Source organism: Toxotes jaculatrix, chromosome 12 (assembly GCF_017976425.1).
Source record: "Toxotes jaculatrix isolate fToxJac2 chromosome 12, fToxJac2.pri, whole genome shotgun sequence".
Taxonomy (NCBI): domain Eukaryota; kingdom Metazoa; phylum Chordata; class Actinopteri; family Toxotidae; genus Toxotes; species Toxotes jaculatrix.
The window spans coordinates 1330804-1348864 of record NC_054405.1 but is presented as its reverse complement, the minus strand read 5'-3'; the positions used below and the strand labels follow the sequence as shown (position 1 = coordinate 1348864).

Below are 18061 nucleotides of genomic sequence, written 5' to 3'. Positions count from 1 at the left end.
CACACTCGTTAAATATGTTGCGTTTGCTGTGTGTAACAGCACCTCTGCTCTGTTTCCTCAGAGCTTCGTGTTGAATCCACTGATGTTACAGCAGCAGTCTGAGAGGACTTTAAGTCAACTAGTTTGACCTGGACCTTGACTTTCTCGCTGTGTCCATCTCTGTAACAGGCTGCTGTATGCAGGAGGAGACCAAGGGAGCAGGAGACCAGCTCCAGAGCCCTCAGCAAGAAGACGCCATGAGACTCCTGCTGTCCTGTTGGACCAGAGCCCCAGCACCCAGCCCTCCACCTCTGCTCCACAGACCATACCAGACAGTGCCCCGCAGGACGTCAGTGCTCTAAATGTATAGACAAGTGTTGGTTTTCACCTGCCTCCTGTCTTTGTGTTGGTCAGAAGCATTTTATCCTGGCTCAGTGGTCACCACACACATTTGTCCCACTTTGCTGCAGCAGTCTAAAGGGTGTAGCTGATCCAGTCTGACCTTCCTTCTCCTCCACTCTCTGTCTCTGTAATATGATCCAGTCCAGAGACCTCCCACAGCCTGTGGCCCACGTTCAGCAGGATGACATCATGCACTTGTCCCTCTGGCCCGTCCCCCAGCCTGGTGCTCACCGTCCCTCTGCTTTTGATGCACTGGAGTTTCTCTCTTTTAGTATTTAAAAGTAATGTTTTTTTTTCCAACTCCTTCTTTCAAACTTTCATTTTCTTCTACACTTTCCTAAAAAAAAAAAGTATATATGTTTATTGCATGTTAGTACATAGATGTAGTAGTAAGTTATGACTTTTTACTCTTTTTACTGTTTAGATAAGTTTCTAGTCTGTTTAGTGTGTAAGATACATTTTAACTCTTAATTGTATTTAATAATGCTTAATAAAAAAAGTCATCAAAAATACAATGCTTTTTTTGGGGGGTGATTTTTTATTTTTTTCTGACCTAATTTTTAGTTTAAAGAATTTTTTTGTTTGATAAATTTCCCATTTTCCTTTAAATGAATGTTTAAAATTCTAATGTACATTTATTAACTGATGAATAAATTCAAATGTGCATTAGGTGTGTTATGTGAGAGCATGTCACACTGACTCCAGCCACTAGAGGTCAGGAGTGCACAGATTTAAAGTGCTCTGATTATGTCAGTTTCTGAGTCTCACAGTCTGAATTAATGTGAGTGATTTACAACCCAAACGTTCACATCTCCTGAGCTCTGGAGCCTGAAACCAGTGGAACACATTCATTTAGCTGTCAGATGAATAAACAATGCAAGTGGTAACTGTAAGTGGTAACAGTTGGTCTAATGACTGTAGTGATATTTCAGTGTTTTAGCAGCTTTAGCAGCAGTTCTGTTTTTTCATCCATCACTGTGCTCACTTTTTCTCTGAAGTTTCCACAGACAGTTGAACCTGTTCAGCTCGTTGGAGTCTTATCTTCACCTAAACAGGGAGACTCAACTATTCTGAGCATCTGAACCTCGTAGACGGTCGGTCAGATTATCTATCACACACTCAGAGGAAAGATCCAGTGAAGCTGTTTAATTCTCTCTTGTCTCTCTTCTCAGATACACCATCACACATCAGCCTGATTCAGCATCACATGGATGTGGGGGATGCTCAGTATATTAACCACGTTCCTACTGGCTGCTGGTAGGAAAGAGTCAAGATGGAAGAGCAGAGAGACTACATGTTAGAACATGGGATAGCTGAACCAGTGCTCTGCTGCGTCTGTCCATATTATTATATTTAGATTTATAGATAGATAGACGTCAGCTGGCTGCAGTGTCATGTACTGCTTTGGTTTCCAGGTACAGTAAGGTCACATTTCCTGATGCTGCAACTGGTCAGAAACCCTGATGAACCTCATTCCACTGAGCTTCTCTTGATCTTTGGTTGACTTTTTGGTGTTAATCAGTCTTTAAAGAAGGTGAGAGGAAGGTTAAGTTACCTTCAGGTATTTGTTTTCATTTCCAGGTACAGAAAGGTCCCATTTTCTTCTTTGGTATCTTGAACAGGTGAGGAATCCCCTGAAGATGAGTTCATGCAGCTCCCACGCTGTCTGTGAGAAGCAGTGTTGGAGCTGGTCTGAGGAAGCACTCGCTCAGCTCTCAGACTGTTTCTCACAGACAGAGTGGGAGCTCCTCAAACATGAGGACCTGGCTGAACACACAGAAGCTGTACTGAACTACATCAGGTTCTCTGTGGAACATGTGACAACAAAAAGACTCATCCAGGACTTCTCCAATCAGAAAGCCTGGATGAACAGCCACATCCGGTCATTCCTCAGAGTCCCTGACTCCGCCTTCAGGTCAGGTGATAGGGCATGATACAGCGCCACTAGAGCTGACCTGAAGAGGGGGATTGATGCAGATTTTTCTGGCCAGGCTGTGGACCCCACCAAGGGCCAGCTGAAGCTGAGTCCTCTCACCTTACTCTTTTACTCTCTCTTTTATTCTCTAAGTCTTTTTCTTCCAAAAACTATACAAAAGTATTCAAGTCTTCTGCTGAGAAAAAATTCTCAAAGTCAATCAAATACAGGAGATCAGAGAAGTTGAATCCAGAAAGTTTTATTCCTCAAAAACAGAATTCAAAAGTGTGAGTTTGAACATGTTGGCTTGACATAAAGGAAGAAAATGTCATATGTCTGAGAATAACATGTTCAAGTTAAAGTTTATCCCAACTATACACTGTTAAAATACACGTTTCTCACCGCTGTTCAAAACAGCAAGGCTACAGTTTATAAGCTCAACTGTTAGCATGCTAGCCAAAACTGACTTTTCAGCTGCGTCTGCGCCGCTGAGCCGGAAATTATTCTCTTAAAACACCGACATGCGGTTGCATTGTTGGATGGTTATTTCCAAAACAGTATTAATTACCTTCAAGATGCGCGTCGTCATTAATTTGTGAAGCTTATCAAACAGTTTGTCATTACCGTCATACAGACACATCACATGCCACAGACAGTATGGCCGACATTAACGTTTGAGTGAAAGCTAACAGCTCCACAATGGCAGCTAAGGACAGTTAGCTAACTAATGCTGCGGGAGCTACTTGCTCTAAATAATGGAGTAAAAGCAATGGGGTTACGTTCAACATCAAGTTCGCAGTCATTAGCGGTACTATGTAAGTAGATAAAGTGAGAACAATGGCAAAATATCACGCATTTAAAGTACTTTTTGATAAAAATCATGTTCTTACCAGCCTTGTGACGACGTTCCTTGTGCTGCTCATGCCGCGATAAAATGCGTCGTGAACTCCAGGGACAGAGTTAAAACCAGATCCTGAACACCAGGGAATAAAGTCCAAAATTCAACTCGGCCTGGGTGTACACCTTAACACAAACTGTAGTCAGAGTTATAAAATAAACTCCAGAAATGTAACTCTTTCACACTTTTTTGCCTGACTCCAGATTTTAGTACTTTGTGAATTAGCTGTGTGTTAGTACATGTAGTTGTGTACAGTTCAGCTGCTGCTGTCCTTGGTGCTGAATTCACCAACCCAGCTGAATGGTCCTGAGTGCTTATTGTTGTAATTCGTTTGGTATTTTGGAGAAGATTGAATATCATTAGTATGGATTATGTTTTGGTTAGAGTTAGGCTTTCAGTTATGATGGTTAAGGTTAGGTTAAGGGGCAAGGGAATGCATTATGGCAACATGTGTCCTCACAACTACAGTAAGACAAGACTGTGTGTGTGTGTGTGTGTGTGTGTGTGTTTGTCCTTTGATGCCTTTGATGTATCAACATTCTACAGTCTGATGTGACAGGCTGCAGTAAGTGAACACACAGCCAGAGACAAGTTCAAAAGTCAAACAGGAGCAGAAACAGTTGGACTGGACAGGACTTGCTCATGATTTAGGAAGAAAGAAGCACTCAGATATTTCTGCACAATTATTGACAAGGAAGGGAGGAGCTACTGCTGTTACAAGGACAAGAGGAAACTACAGGAAAGTCCAGATCACCTCCAAGGTTTTCAGTAAGTCAGTACATGTTAGTAGTTCATGTCAGTGTTTAGAAGTTAATGTTTTGAAATGTTTTGTCCAAATGATATGTTTGTGAAATTGGGACGACAAGTAATCATACCCATAAGCCCAGCGGTTTTATTGTGTGCTTATCATTCATGGACAATGTTGTTTTTTTTAATGCTGATCATGACTGTGAGATATTCTCATGGTTGCTCAACTTCTTAACTTCTTTTTGGTGTGATGCTCTGTAGTTTGTGTTAAAGGAAAGGATTTCTAGGAAGTCTGTACTGTCTGCAACAAGATCCTTTCTAAAGAAATTCTAATGGAAATGATGGAGCATAAAATCCACAGTCCCTGTCCTGTGGAAAAGTTGACTTCCAGAGTTGAAAAGAAGCAAACATGAGGCTTCAACAGTCTGAGTAGATCAAGTTTCTATCTTCCAGATATTTTTAGTCCAAAATTCTCCTCTTTGTGTTTCTACACCTAATGTTTCCCTGCAAAGCTGTGGTGGAGAGATGGAAACACAGAGAGGAAATTCTGCTCTAAAAGACAAACATTTGAAGATTCCCACTTGATTTTGTTGAACAATGCTGATGAATTTTGGAATTACTGTTTGCACAGAAATAGGACAGTGGCCTATCATTTCCACAGACATTGTTTAAAGAAGGGATCTCCTGGCAGCCAGTATGGACAGCAGGAAGAATTAGATCAAACACCAGTGCTTTGAATGTGGAAATGGGAATGTGAGTATATCTTTAAGTGATTTGGGTTTTTTATGCCTTTATTATGGACAAAGCAAACTTTTTGCTGTTTCTTTTAAACTAGGAAAAGGTTGTAAGAAAATGAAATGTGTTTCTCAGTGAGTCAGCATCACTTTATTAGTGGTTCAGATGAACAAATCAGTTTGCTGTGCAGTAAAGTGGAAGAAACACTTGCAGTGTTCCAGCACAGCTTTAGTGATAGTGGCTGTTCACAGCACGGCTTAATGTGAGTACACCTCCACAATGGAAAACGCTATTTGTTAGAACGAGGAGTATATTGATTTTAGATGTCACATTTCCAGGCCACTTACCTTCCCAGTTTAGTATAAGGAAGCTGGCATATTTGTTTGGAAAGCTTGCACTGTGGTTTTGGAAGCCACGCCTCCTTGTCTCTTGTGGCCCCAGTCACTCTGTTCTCTACATGCACTGTGGGTCTGAGGTGTTGTAGTAAGCATTCAGCTTCAGTCTGTACTGTCTCTTGTCTGATGTCTGATGGATCTACAAAGGTCATATTTAGCCTTTTTGTATTCCTCAGCAGTGCCTGAGACATAAGCAGCAGAGCGAGCACGTAGCATGGACCACACTTCACAGGTTATCCAGGGTTTGTTATTGAGGTAGGTTTTAATCTGTTTTGTGGGAATGATATTGTCCGTGCATGTGCTAATGTAACCAGTAACTGCTGCACCATTTTCCTCTAAGTCCACAGTAGACTCCTCTCTCAAGGCAGCAGTTTTGAACACCTCCCAGTCTGTGTTGTTAAAGCAGTCCTGAAGCATCTGTTCTGATTCTGCATTCCATACTTTAACAGTTCTGCAGACAGGTAGTGCTTGAGGAGCTTACAAACAAAGAACCAGAGAACAGCAAGAAATCAGGCCTCAGGTTGCAATAAAGATGAAACTGACTGCAAGTGTCAGTGAAGGAAGTCAGTAGCGACACTATAGGCAAATGAACTCTGTCCTTGCTTTGTGGGGTTTTCTTTTTCTCCTTTTTCTTTTCTTTTTTTGTGGGTTTTCTCTCATAGGGTTTCACACAATCAGCTAGAGGTCCAGTGTCAGTCCACTGTTGGTGGAGTCACAGACACAGACCAACAACAGGAGAACCTGGAGCTCCAGGAGTCATTAAGATCAGAGTGTAATAGTATCTGTGACTTTACTGTAAATATTCCAGTTCTGGACGTCACAGCACAAAGTGGAGAGTGCTGTGTGTTATTTTAGGAAGTTCCATTAATGTACTGTAGCTCAGGTCTGTGATGTATGATGATACTTGATGGAGGACTTCAAAGCAGCTGATTGGATTTCAGCCTCATTGTACAGCTGTCAGACTCAGGCCTGTTAAGGAGACACTGATCTTGGTGTTTAGTTTTCATAATAAGTCACATATAATCCATATTAAATACAGAGTCCAAACCTGCACTGCATCACTAAACAATAACCTAAAGACAAACTTTACACTTACTTGTGACGAGCAAATGAGGACTGATTGGAAACATCCACTCTGAGGAAACGTTTCAGTGCAGGCAGAGTTCAAGTTCATCTGATAGGCAGTGAAAACGGAGCTCAGTGAGGTTTGATCTCCAGCAGCTGTGGATGCAGCACAAGCTGAACAAGTTTAATAGACTGGCTTTGTAATGTTTCTGTGCAAATGCATCACAAATGAAGAAACAGTCAGAAGAGTGAATGATGAATGAAGGGATGTTACGCTGCCTTTTCATCGTTACCAGTTACAATAACTAGGTAGAAAAAATCATTGAACTCACTGTGCTGCTCAAAGGCTACTGACAGTTACCAGCAACTATTAAGGTGGAATGTTTTCTTGCATGTTATTCAATGCATGAGTTGATGTTGTGAACCAATCAATACACCTTAAATGTCGATATGACAAATATGAGCATTGGATTTATTGGCTTTCTCACAAGACTTTAGTAATGATTGTAGAAACCTGCTGCATCGTCTTCTACATAGTACAAGCTGTTGTCTGTCCCACAATCTGTTCCACAGTTTATGATTTAACTTAGTTTTCTGAAAAGATAATGAAAGTCATCAAAGAATATTGTTGCCTTTGTAAATTAAAAGGATTCATTGCCTTTTGGTGTTTCCTAATAATCAAACATCAAATCAAATCAATAGTTCTCTTATACAAAGTGTGATTTATTTCATTGATTCTTTCCTACACTCATACTTTGCAGGTCAAAAACAGATTTGACTATTTCTGAAAATGGGGCAAAAATATTTCTGCAGATCTTCCACTTGAGGGAGCTGCTGGTACATGTGTCCAGTACTGAATGTGTTTTCCATTCATCCAACTGGGTCTGTACTATCATCATGTCTGCACTTTGATGTAGTCATCTCTGGTGGCAAAGCAGAAAGGCTCATAGCAGTACATACCTGTGTGAACAACTGTTCTCTTTGATGAAGATAAACAAAACATCACACAGAAGTCGTCTTACTGACGAACACCTTCAATCAATCCTGAGGGTTTCCTCAGCTCAGAGCCGGACCCCAGACATTATTAACTTGAATCCAAGATGAGACACCAAGTGTCTGGCTCAGAGGATAGATAGGCAGTATTTTATTAATCCCTCGGGAAGGTTCCTCCGGGAAATTCAGTTAAAATATGAAATGTAAAACAGCAGGAATTTAAAAAATAAAGTGAAGTGTAAAAGCTGCATAATCAACACAAATGTCCAAGATTGATTGTATAATGTTCAGGTAGAAAAGTGCAGTTATTGTTCAGTTGTATTGTTTAAAGTGCAGTTATTTTACTGTCCATTTGTATTGTTTAAAGTTTGAGGTGTGGTTGTTTATTTTTTTATTGTTCATTTGTCTTGTTTGTTTAGTTGGAAACCTTCAGGCCTCCTCTGAAAAATATTACAGCAGCAAATTGAGCTTTAATGCTTTTTTTTCTTAGTAAAGTATTGTTCCGCTCGAACATCTTCAGTGCTTCTTGTCAGAGTGGAGGATGAGCAGCATTCTTCTGAAACATATTCCTTCATTTAAGGAGCGCTGTCTAACATGTGGCTCTAAAACCTTCACTGGGTCCTCACATCCTGTGGTTGAGGACAGCTTCTCTTTTAGACCTTTTCCTCTCACCATCCTGATACAAAGTCCTGGTCTTGCTCAGCATTTGTATACATGTCACAGAGTCCAATAGGAGCTACTTGCAGTATATCTGCATGAAAGTGTTTTCCATATTGTGATTTGACCTGAGTTATCAGGTATGCAGACCAACTCCAAATGTATTTTTCCTGGCCTAGATCCATTAAGACCAGTAAGAGTTATTCACTTATTCAAGCTTTTTGAACTGGGACAGCTCTTATCAGTAAATGTGTTTTAAATCTAATGTTCCATTCTTAGAAAAAGGAAAGCTTTGGATGTCTGTGACTCTTTTGTTGAATCTGTTTTTTTAATCTTTTTTCATTTTGTTGTGGTTTGAGCCCAAAATCATGACAAGCATCATTACTGGAGTGGATGCCATCACATGAGCAAACTGTGACTTGTACTGATTCCACACAGTATCATATTCTGCAGCAGTGGAGTTTCCTGTCACCCTCTGCCATATGTGTCCTGTCAGTGTCCAGCTGAAGCCAGTGAACATGAGCAGGAAATGCTTGTAACATCTGAAGAGTGGACTTCTTCTGAGCTGATTAGCTTCATTATCTGTAGCTTTGTATTTCTTGCTCTGTGGTTGGGAGCCAAACGTCCTCTGAGGTATGAGAGGTTAGGTTTAACAGTGAGGTAGAATGCTTAAGAGATGCTTTCCTTGATATGTCTGGATATTAAAGGTTTGCATGCAGTGCATCGTTCCTGGTGACATTTTGTCTACCACCAATCCATCTACCATCTTTGTCCAGAAATGTTTTGTTACGTTGAGATGAAAATAGTTGATGACATTTTGGCTGATTCATGATTTAGTCCAGAGGAAAATATCCTGACAGCTGCTCAGAATATCAGTCACAGAGTAAGAGACAGAAAAAGTCCTGCAGAGCTGTTCCCCCAGAGGTGTACTTGATGCTCTCTATCTCACCTCCACAGTTAATGGGCTTCTGGAAGTGGATCTCCAGATGGTCCTGAAGGTCCTCGTCATCCATGATGTCCTTGATGTCCTTGATGTGATCCAGGAGGATGGTTCGGTTTATTCCACAGAGTCATGTTGGCAAACAAACCTCTGATGTCAAGTCAAGCTGACCACAGTTGTTCATCTATATTTGATTTTGATGCTAACCACTGACCAGTATCACAGACGACTCATGTGGACTTCAAAGTAAAACTCTGAACAGCACTGTTAACATGAAAGAAGTGATGAAAACTATGATTGGATGTGATTGGATTAATGATTGTAATAAAATTACTCATCAAAGTCAAAGACAGATGTTGACTTTCAGATGTGTGTGTACGGTGTGTGTGTCTGTTTTAGGCTGTGTGATCAGACTGTGTGATCAGGTAATCCTCAGGTGAAATCAGCTCTTTATTGCAGCCCTTGACTTTGGGTTTTCACCATGGTTTGTTGAGGGTTCAGTGAAGAACTGATGAGTTCTACTCTGCAGTGCGTGGAGGAACACAGACCATAATACCCAGTCTCACTGCATTCCCTTTGAGTGGCTCTTTGTTTTGATTCTTTGTTCTGCCCTTATATCTTTTTCCCTCTTCTGTGATTGTCTGTCCCGCCCTGATGTGTTTCACGTGTTACACAGTTCAATTCAATTCAATTCAATTCAATATTATTTATATAGCGCCTTCCACAATCAAAATTGTCTCAAAGCGCTTTACAGAGACCCAGAGCCTGACCCCAGAGCAAGAACTTAAGGCGACAGTGGCAAGGAAAACTCCCTTTTAACAGGAAGAAACCTTGAGCAGAACCTGGCTCAGATGGGGGACCCTCCTGCTGATGGACAGGCTGGGTGAAAGGAGGAAAAGGAGGAAGATAGGACAGCTAGGAATGGAGGAGAGGGGGAGAAGGACATGCAGCATAATACAGACAATGTGGGTCAGCATTTACATTACAGTTAGTGAACAGTTATTGGATAATGTGTGCTCAGCAAATTACAGTTATAATAGGAAACAGAGCACAGAGGCAAAAAACTGTCATGACTGGTAATTATTTACATTACAGTTTGCAAAGAATATTAATCCAATATTTATCTGTAGCAGAATGGAACGTTAAACGTGTAAGAAATGGATCATTGTGAACAAAAGTTCATTTGTGTATTTAAGTCTCTGTGTTTCCTTCATTCCTCTGAGTTTCCTCATGCTTCTACTCAGTTCCTGTTCATGTTTTACTGGCAACAGGAGTTGTCATGTTTTATACTTATTCTACATCATGAAGCTTGTCTGAAGTCACAATGACAGGGGGCCCAGCCCCATTATGGTCTATCTGCACACACATCTGCCTTCATTCAAGATACAAATATGAAACTGGTGGAAACAGTAAGTGATGTATCCACATTAATGTGAAGCCTGAATGTTTTGTTGAAGACATCACTGTTGAAATGGAGAATTTAGTTCCATTGGAGCTCAGCTGATTCAACTGATCGATAATCAATAATAATGAAAACATCAAACAGCAGCAGAGTGTGTGTGTGTTCACACTGGGAGTCATGAGGAGGTTTCATGTCTTAGCATGTGAACTTCAGTCTGACTGAGACCCGTCCAACCAGTCACACTGCATATTTGGATAATGAAGAGACCACACACACAAACACACACACACACACCTCTCTGGGAGTTTACTTTCATTTTGACCAAACGTTGTGGCACAGATGATTTTCTCCATCTGAAGGTAAATGTCAGCAGTTTTAATGTTTTACTCGTCAGCTCTCCCTGTTGTTACCTGGATTTTCTGACCATTGATTTATGGTGGGGTTTTTTTTTTCGGCTTTTTTTGTGTGTGTCAGTTAAAGTTCACTCACACAAGAAGCTAAGGAAAAAGAAGCTTGAAGTGAAGAACTAAGAGCCTTTCCTACACTGACAGGAGAGAGCTGCAGAGGGATGAAGTTCATGCGATAACTGAGTAAGTGGAGCTCTTGATTGGTTTGATTTGTCTTCATTAAAGGGACATGGTTTTCTCTAGTTTGTGGAAAATGTTGACAGTGATGTCACTAGTTCTTCTGGTTATTTTAGCTGGAGAAACTGGTTTATTAAAAGTGTTTTACAGTTGGATGGAGTTTGTTGAAATCAGGAGGAGGTTTGAAACAGTCGTTAGTCTCAAACTGAAATATTAGCTTGGAAACTTTAGAGGACATTCATGTTTATTTATTTATTTAACCTTCATTTAACCAGGTAAGTCAGTTGAGAACCAGTTCTCATTTCCAACGACAACCTGGCCAAGAGGCAGAAGCATGAGGCATGTTATACAATAATTCAGCAAACACGATAAACAATAAACGATAATCGCGATACAGAACATTCACATAAACACATGAAGTTCACTCTCATAAATATATACAACACATACAACAAGGAGATCCCACAAGCAAATTAGAAGCAGGTGCACTGAAAACAATTGAAGTTAAGGTTTTAGTCTCTTGAAGATACAGAATGTTCACTGAATAAAAGCTTTGCAGTCTTTTATTTTGAAAAGCACGTACAAGTTGTTTGGAATCTAATACTTTTGTAGTGAAAAGTAACTCAGTCCTTTTATTGCAGTGCTGCACTGAAACTCCAGTGTTTCCATTTTCTGCTTCTTTATACTTTGACTTCACAACTTTCCAGAGGGAAATATTTCACTGTTTTACTACATTTATTTCACAGCTACAGTTACTTTTCAGATTAAGATTTGAAATAAAAACCAAATGAGTCTGTTCTGCATGATCAGCACTTTAACTTTTGACAGTTGAAGTATATTTTACTGATTACACTCATGGACTTTTACTCAAGTGAAATTAGAAAGCAGGATTTTTAGATTGTGTCAGATAAAACCAGTGGATCTCAGTCTGTCTGTGTGTCAGTGAATGGAAATGCTCGTCCCTGGATCCTGTGTGCTGCTCTGCACTTCACTGCAGCTTCATGACCCCATCTAGTGGACTGACAGTGGAAGTACAGCAGCTGATGGCAGCTTCCTCTGCCTCACACTGCTGTCTGACTGCATTCAACTGACACTGATATGAAAGAGGAAAGAAGAGCCAATCAGTGGAGGAGCAGCTGATATTTCTACAGGACAAATGATGGAGAGGGTGATTTCAGTTGATGTGCAGATGAATGATTTGTGTTTTCTCTCCAGATGAAGGTAGAAAGCGTGTGTGAGCTGATGTGGATGTGAATTCAGCATCATGAATCAGTGTGAGGACAGAGAGGAGGGAGCCCCTCCCCCTAAAAGCAGTCTGTGTGGGGACCATGAGATCCAGACCAAAGCTCAGAGGTGAGATGAGGATCTCTAACTGTCCATGACTCTTCTCCATGTCAGAGCTCAGCACTCACATCACTGCACCATCATTATTCACACTCAAAGCTCTGTGTGTGTTGTGTTGAAGGCCAGAGCAGCAGCACACACCAGACTCTGCTGGACCTGGACCTGAACATGGACCTGAGCCCAGTTGTGTGTCCATGAAGAGTGACTGGTCAATGGGTCGCCTCATTGATTTCAAAGGACAGCCTCCCTCTGCTGCAAAGAAGTGAGCTGCAGCTGAGTTTAAAATGTATCAGACAGCTGTCCTGTATAACTGGTCTTCTATGAAAGATGAAGTGATTGTGTTTTGTCTCCAGGCTTCATGAATGACACAGTATATGAACATGATCAGGCTGAAACACAGGCTTTAGTGGCAAAGTTGATGTTTCTCTTTTCAAGAAAAGCACTTCTTATGTTCTTATATGTGTCATTCAGATCAGAACTAAAAGTCCCTGTAACTCAGCACCTATCCAGTTCCAGTGTTTGTGTTAGTGTCCTGTAGCAGAGGTGAGACTTCTGTCAAACCCAGTGTGAGTCCTTAAAACTCATCATTTAAAAGGTGGACTTGTTGTGATGACTCTAGGTCATGAGGTAAAGAACTGATTGCTTGTTTCCTCTCATTGAGAATGTCACAGCACAGTAGTGTTTGCTTTAATCAGGACAGTCACCACAGAACATAAAAGCAGCTGTTGTTTGTGTACAAAGCATAAAACACTCACAGATGCTGCAAACATAATGTGAGCTAATTCTTCATGATTCCTCCACAGAGTGGGCCAGGAGAGCTCAGAGGTTCCCAGTGCTCAGTCTGCCCAGCAGCATCAAACACACCTGGACTCCATATTTATGGTCTGTACATGGACAACAACTACTTTGACATCTATTGTGTTGACAATAATCTCCATGCTGCACTTTTTAGAGCAGTGGATTGTCAGTGTGTCCAACATGGATCTGATGTTTGGCTCCATGGTTTTACTTTGATTGTGTCATTCATATAGTTTTCTGTTCCAGCTGCTGGAGGAGAACATTGTCACTTTTGTGAAGAAGGAGCTGAAGAAGATCCAGAAGGTTGTGAGTCCAGATTACCCAGAATGCTCAGAGAGTCAGAGGGAGGATGAAGAGGTGTTGGACGGTGAGGATGAAGAGCAGAGGTGGAGCAGCAGAGAGGCTTTTGTGAAGATCACAGTGAACTTCCTGAGGAGAATGAAGCAGGAGGAGCTGGCTGACTGTCTGCACAGCAGTAAGAGGATTTCTCTAAAGATTCAACATGATGGACAAATGGGACATTTACTAACGTCTCAAGACATGGAGGGACATATGTTCATGTGTGTTCTTTAGGGGGATGAACATGTCATGTTTTCTTTATGAATCAGTCATTGATGTTGTTTCTTGTTTGTTCATTCAGGACATGATGCTGCAGTTTGTCAACGTAAACTTAAATCTGCTCTGAAGAAGAAGTTCCAGTGTATGTTTGAGGGGATCTCTAAACCAGGAAACCCAACCCTTCTGAATCAGATCTACACAGAGCTCTACATCACAGAGGGAGGGACTGGAGAGGTCAATGATGAACATGAGGTCAGACAGATTGAAACAGCATCCAGGAAACCAGCCAGACCAGAAACAAGCATCAGACAAGAAGACATCTTTAAAGCCTCACCTGGAAGAGATGGACCAATCAGAACAGTGATGACAAAGGGAGTGGCTGGCATTGGGAAAACAGTCCTAACACAGAAGTTGACTCTGGACTGGGCTGAAGACAAAGCCAACCAGGACATACACTTCACATTTCCATTCACGTTCAGAGAGCTGAATGTGCTGAAAGAGAAAAAGTTCAGCTTGGTGGAACTTGTTCATCTGTTCTTTACTGAAACCAAAGAAGCAGGACTCTGCAGGTTTGAAGAGGTCCAGGTTCTGTTCATCTTTGACGGTCTGGATGAGTGTCGACTTCCTCTGGACTTCCACAACACTGAGATCCTGACTGATGTTACAGAGTCCACCTCAGTGGATGTGCTGCTGATAAACCTCATCAGGGGGAAACTGCTTCCCTCTGCTCGCCTCTGGATAACCACACGACCTGCAGCAGCCAATCACATCCCTCCTGAGTGTGTTGACATGGTGACAGAGGTCAGAGGGTTCACTGACCCACAGAAGGAGGAGTACTTCAGGAAGAGGTTCAAAGAGGAGGAGCAGGCCAGAAGGATCATCTCCCACATCAAGACTTCACGAAGCCTCCACATCATGTGCCACATCCCGGTCTTCTGCTGGATCTCTGCTACAGTTCTGGAGCACATGTTGACCACAGAGCAGAGAGGAGAGCTGCCCAAGACCCTGACTGACCTGTACTCACACTTCCTGCTGGTTCAGACAAAGAGTAAGAAGCACAAGTATGATGAGGGACATGAGACGAGTCCACAGGAGCTGACGAAGGCTGACAGGGAAGTTCTTCTGAAGCTGGGAAGGCTGGCGTTTGAACATCTGGAGAAAGGAAACATCATGTTCTACCAAGAAGACCTGGAGCAGTGTGGTCTTGATGTCACAGAGGCCTTGGTTTACTCAGGAGTTTGTACAGAGATCTTTAAAAGAGAGAGTGTGATCTTCCAGGAAACAGTCTACTGCTTTGTTCATCTGAGCATTCAGGAGTTTCTGGCTGCAGTCTACATGTTCCACTGTTACACAGAGAGGAAGACAAGTGAGCTGAGGACTTTCCTGGGACAAGACTACAAACACTGGGACTCAAAACCAGAGTTTTTTATCAGGAAGACTTTTAAGCATTTTGGAAATAACAATAGCAGCTACCCATCACTTGATGTCCTCCTGAGTGATGCCATGGTGAAATCCCTCCAAAGTAAAAATGGCCACCTGGACCTGTTTGTTCGCTTCCTTCATGGCCTGTCTCTGGAGTCCAACCAGAGACTCGTAGGAGGCCTTCTGGGTCAGACAGAGAACAGACCAGAAATCATCCAGAGAGCCATCAACAACCTGAAGAAGATGAACAGAGATGATATCTCTCCTGACAGAAGCATCAACATCTTCCTCTGTCTGATGGAGATGAACGACCGCTCAGTACATCAGGAGATCCAAGAGTTCCTGAAGTCAGAGAACAGATCAGAGAAGAGACTCTCTGAGATCCACTGTTCAGCTCTGGCCTACGTTCTGCAGATGTCAGAGGAGGTTCTGGATGAGTTGGACCTGAACACGTACAACACATCAGTGGAGGGACGACAGAGACTGATCCCAGCTGTGGGGAACTGCAGAAAGGCTGTGTAAGTCCAGACATGATCTTTAACATTATCAGTCAGTGTAGATTAGTAGTTTAGGTTTTTCAAATATACACAGTATGAAATTATTCTCATTATTCTCATAATAGTTTTATAATCTTTAGGTCAGCTGTGTGTTTTTCTGGAGATGTTTTAAATGTTGTGTTTGTCAAATGTAGATTTTTCAGTTGGTTGTGATTATTGCTGTTAAGTTTTTCTGTTTATTAGTAACTGTTACATTTTACATTCATTTGTTCATTTATTCATGTTATATTGAGTCTTTTTGTTTTCACAAATTCACTTTTCAGATGATTAAACTCTACTTGAAACATAATTATGAATATTATCTTCCATTTCTGCCAATAGATCAACCTGAATCCTCCACACTGCTCCTTTAAAGTCTTTCCATATTTTGTGTTAAATAAGTCAGAACCAGGTGTTTTCTCTCCTGGTGTAGAGGAGAGTAGAATCAGGAAACACCTTCAGCTTCATTCAGCTACAGCTGAACTCATGAAGTCATTTCTTACAGTGTAGTTGTGTTAGGAGGAGACCACTTCACAGTTAGTGTGGACCACAGAAAGGACGACTGCCACCAAAGACTCTTTAAATCAATGTGTGACATCTGACTGTTGGTTGAAGTCAAGAAATGTGAATTTATCCATTAATGTTGTTTAATGACACAAAGTTCAGGAAGAAGAAGGTCATGTAAAAACTTCAATGATGAAGAGGATTTGAGTCCAACATGTCTGATTTGATCTTTATCTTCTAATTCCAGACTTGACTGAGCTCAGCAGCATGTTATGAATCTGTGTTGACATGAATAGTTGTATGAATGTTGTGGTGACATTTGGATGATGTGTGTAGAAGGCTGACATTATGGTGATCCACAATAAGAGAAGGACAAAGTCCCTCTACTCATGTTAGTGAACGCTCATTGATTAGGACATATCTGATTGGATTAGAAATGATTTTTATCCACATGATTTATTCTTTATTCAGATTGAGTTCCTGCAGTTTGTCAGAGATCAGCTGTGCTTCTCTGGCCTCAGCTCTGAAGTCCAACCCCTCCCATCTGAGACACCTGGACCTGAGGTACAACAACGAGCTGCAGGATTCAGGAGTGAAGCTGCTGTGTGGTTTTCTGGAGAGTCCACACTGTAGACTGGAGACTCTGAGGTCAGTTCACTGTCTGTTACTGTTGTAGATCTTATATCTTTAATCCACAACTGAACCTGGTTTGTCTTCATCTAGAACTTGAATCCATATATCTTGAATGAATGAATGAATGAATGAGATTTGAAATAATTTTTGTTCCATATTGTGACTTTTTCTTATCTCAGACTAAGAATTATTCCTTCAGTTTCACTTCATTTCACTTTATGTGACCCAACTCAGAGTGTAGAGAGGTCTGAGGAGTTGAAATTATAAACCTCAAAGTAATATAACTTACTGATAATGAGTGGTGACACACATAACTAAAAGGAAGAGCAGCAGACATGCATTCAAACAAATTGATTTAAACCTAGATAATTAAGACAGGAAGTGTTGAGAACTAACAGGCCTGAAAGAACAAAAGCACTCAGGTAAGTACAAATGATAGACTTTATTCTACAATATTGAAATAACCTACAGTAGATAGCACCAACTGAATACAACAATAAAAGTTTAAAACAAGGGTAGAGTCCTCACTGTGGGGAGATTCTATCACAACCTGCTTATTCTCACACCATGTGCTCACCTGGTGCTGGTCCCACTAGAAGACACTTCAAACACTGCAAGTGTACAAACACTGCACTGCACATGAGAAAATTCAAGACACGACGATGTGACCACCACCATTTATATTAGCACACAGCATGCAGAGTGTGTACCCTGCAAACTACTCCCCACAGGCTGAACCTCTACCTAAAAATAAAAACAATTATAAATATTCTAAGAAGTAATTATAAGAAGTGCTGCACCCTCACCTGGGCTTTTAAAGACAGGCATATCTATTCCTACCCATTAATGGGTGGAGTTACAAACCTAAGCCAGCCAGGCCTCTAAGCCTAACTCAACCCTCACATTTAATTACAAAAACCTATTCAGCTACAAAGTTCATAAAGCAGAAGGTCATGTAAAAACTTCAACAATGAAGAAGATTTTATTCGTCCTCATCTGAGTTGATATTTATCATCTAAGTACAAACTTTATTAAATCAGCATCTTTGGGATTAAAATACTTTCTCTTCACTTTAACATGGGTTTAGTTGTAGATTTCCTGAGCTGATCAGAGACCTGTACTGTGAATCAGGATTTGGGATTAGCCCGGTAACTTCAGGTTTAACTCTGGGTTTTCAGAATTACCAAGGTGGTTCACTTGTGAACAGGTTACATCACCATGGTAACTTATGCTGCACAGCTAACCTGCTCTGGAGCAGGTAAACTTCAGAGGATCAGATCAAAACCTGTCAACAGCCTGAATATTGACCAATCAGATCACTGGAAAAGATGGAATCATCCTAACTACAGGATCCCAAATGGGACAAAAGTGTTTATAACAAAATGGCAAAAAAATAAAGAGCAACAGATTTTTTTTTTTTTCTAGATGAGTTGAATCATTTTTCTGTTTTAGGTTTTCCATGTGTTCACTCTGGTTTTAAAACAAACAGAAGGAGAGTTTATCACTAAATAACAACATAATAAATATTCTAGTTTCATTTGAAGTGAACAAAGA

General features: G+C 41.0%; 2 long non-coding RNA genes across 2 annotated transcripts; both read left to right on the top strand.

Moving 5' to 3' along the window:
• The first annotated feature begins 1607 nt into the window (after window positions 1-1607).
• On the top strand, window positions 1608-2042 carry LOC121190913. The gene is made up of 3 exons (XR_005895040.1): window positions 1608-1638; window positions 1797-1915; window positions 2004-2042. It is a non-coding gene; the product is annotated as an uncharacterized LOC121190913 (long non-coding RNA).
• Window positions 2043-10464: 8422 nt separating this feature from the next.
• Window positions 10465-11966, top strand: LOC121190916. Its single transcript, XR_005895043.1, has 3 exons — window positions 10465-10487; window positions 10603-10718; window positions 11928-11966. It is a non-coding gene; the product is annotated as an uncharacterized LOC121190916 (long non-coding RNA).
• Window positions 11967-18061: the final 6095 nt, after the last annotated feature.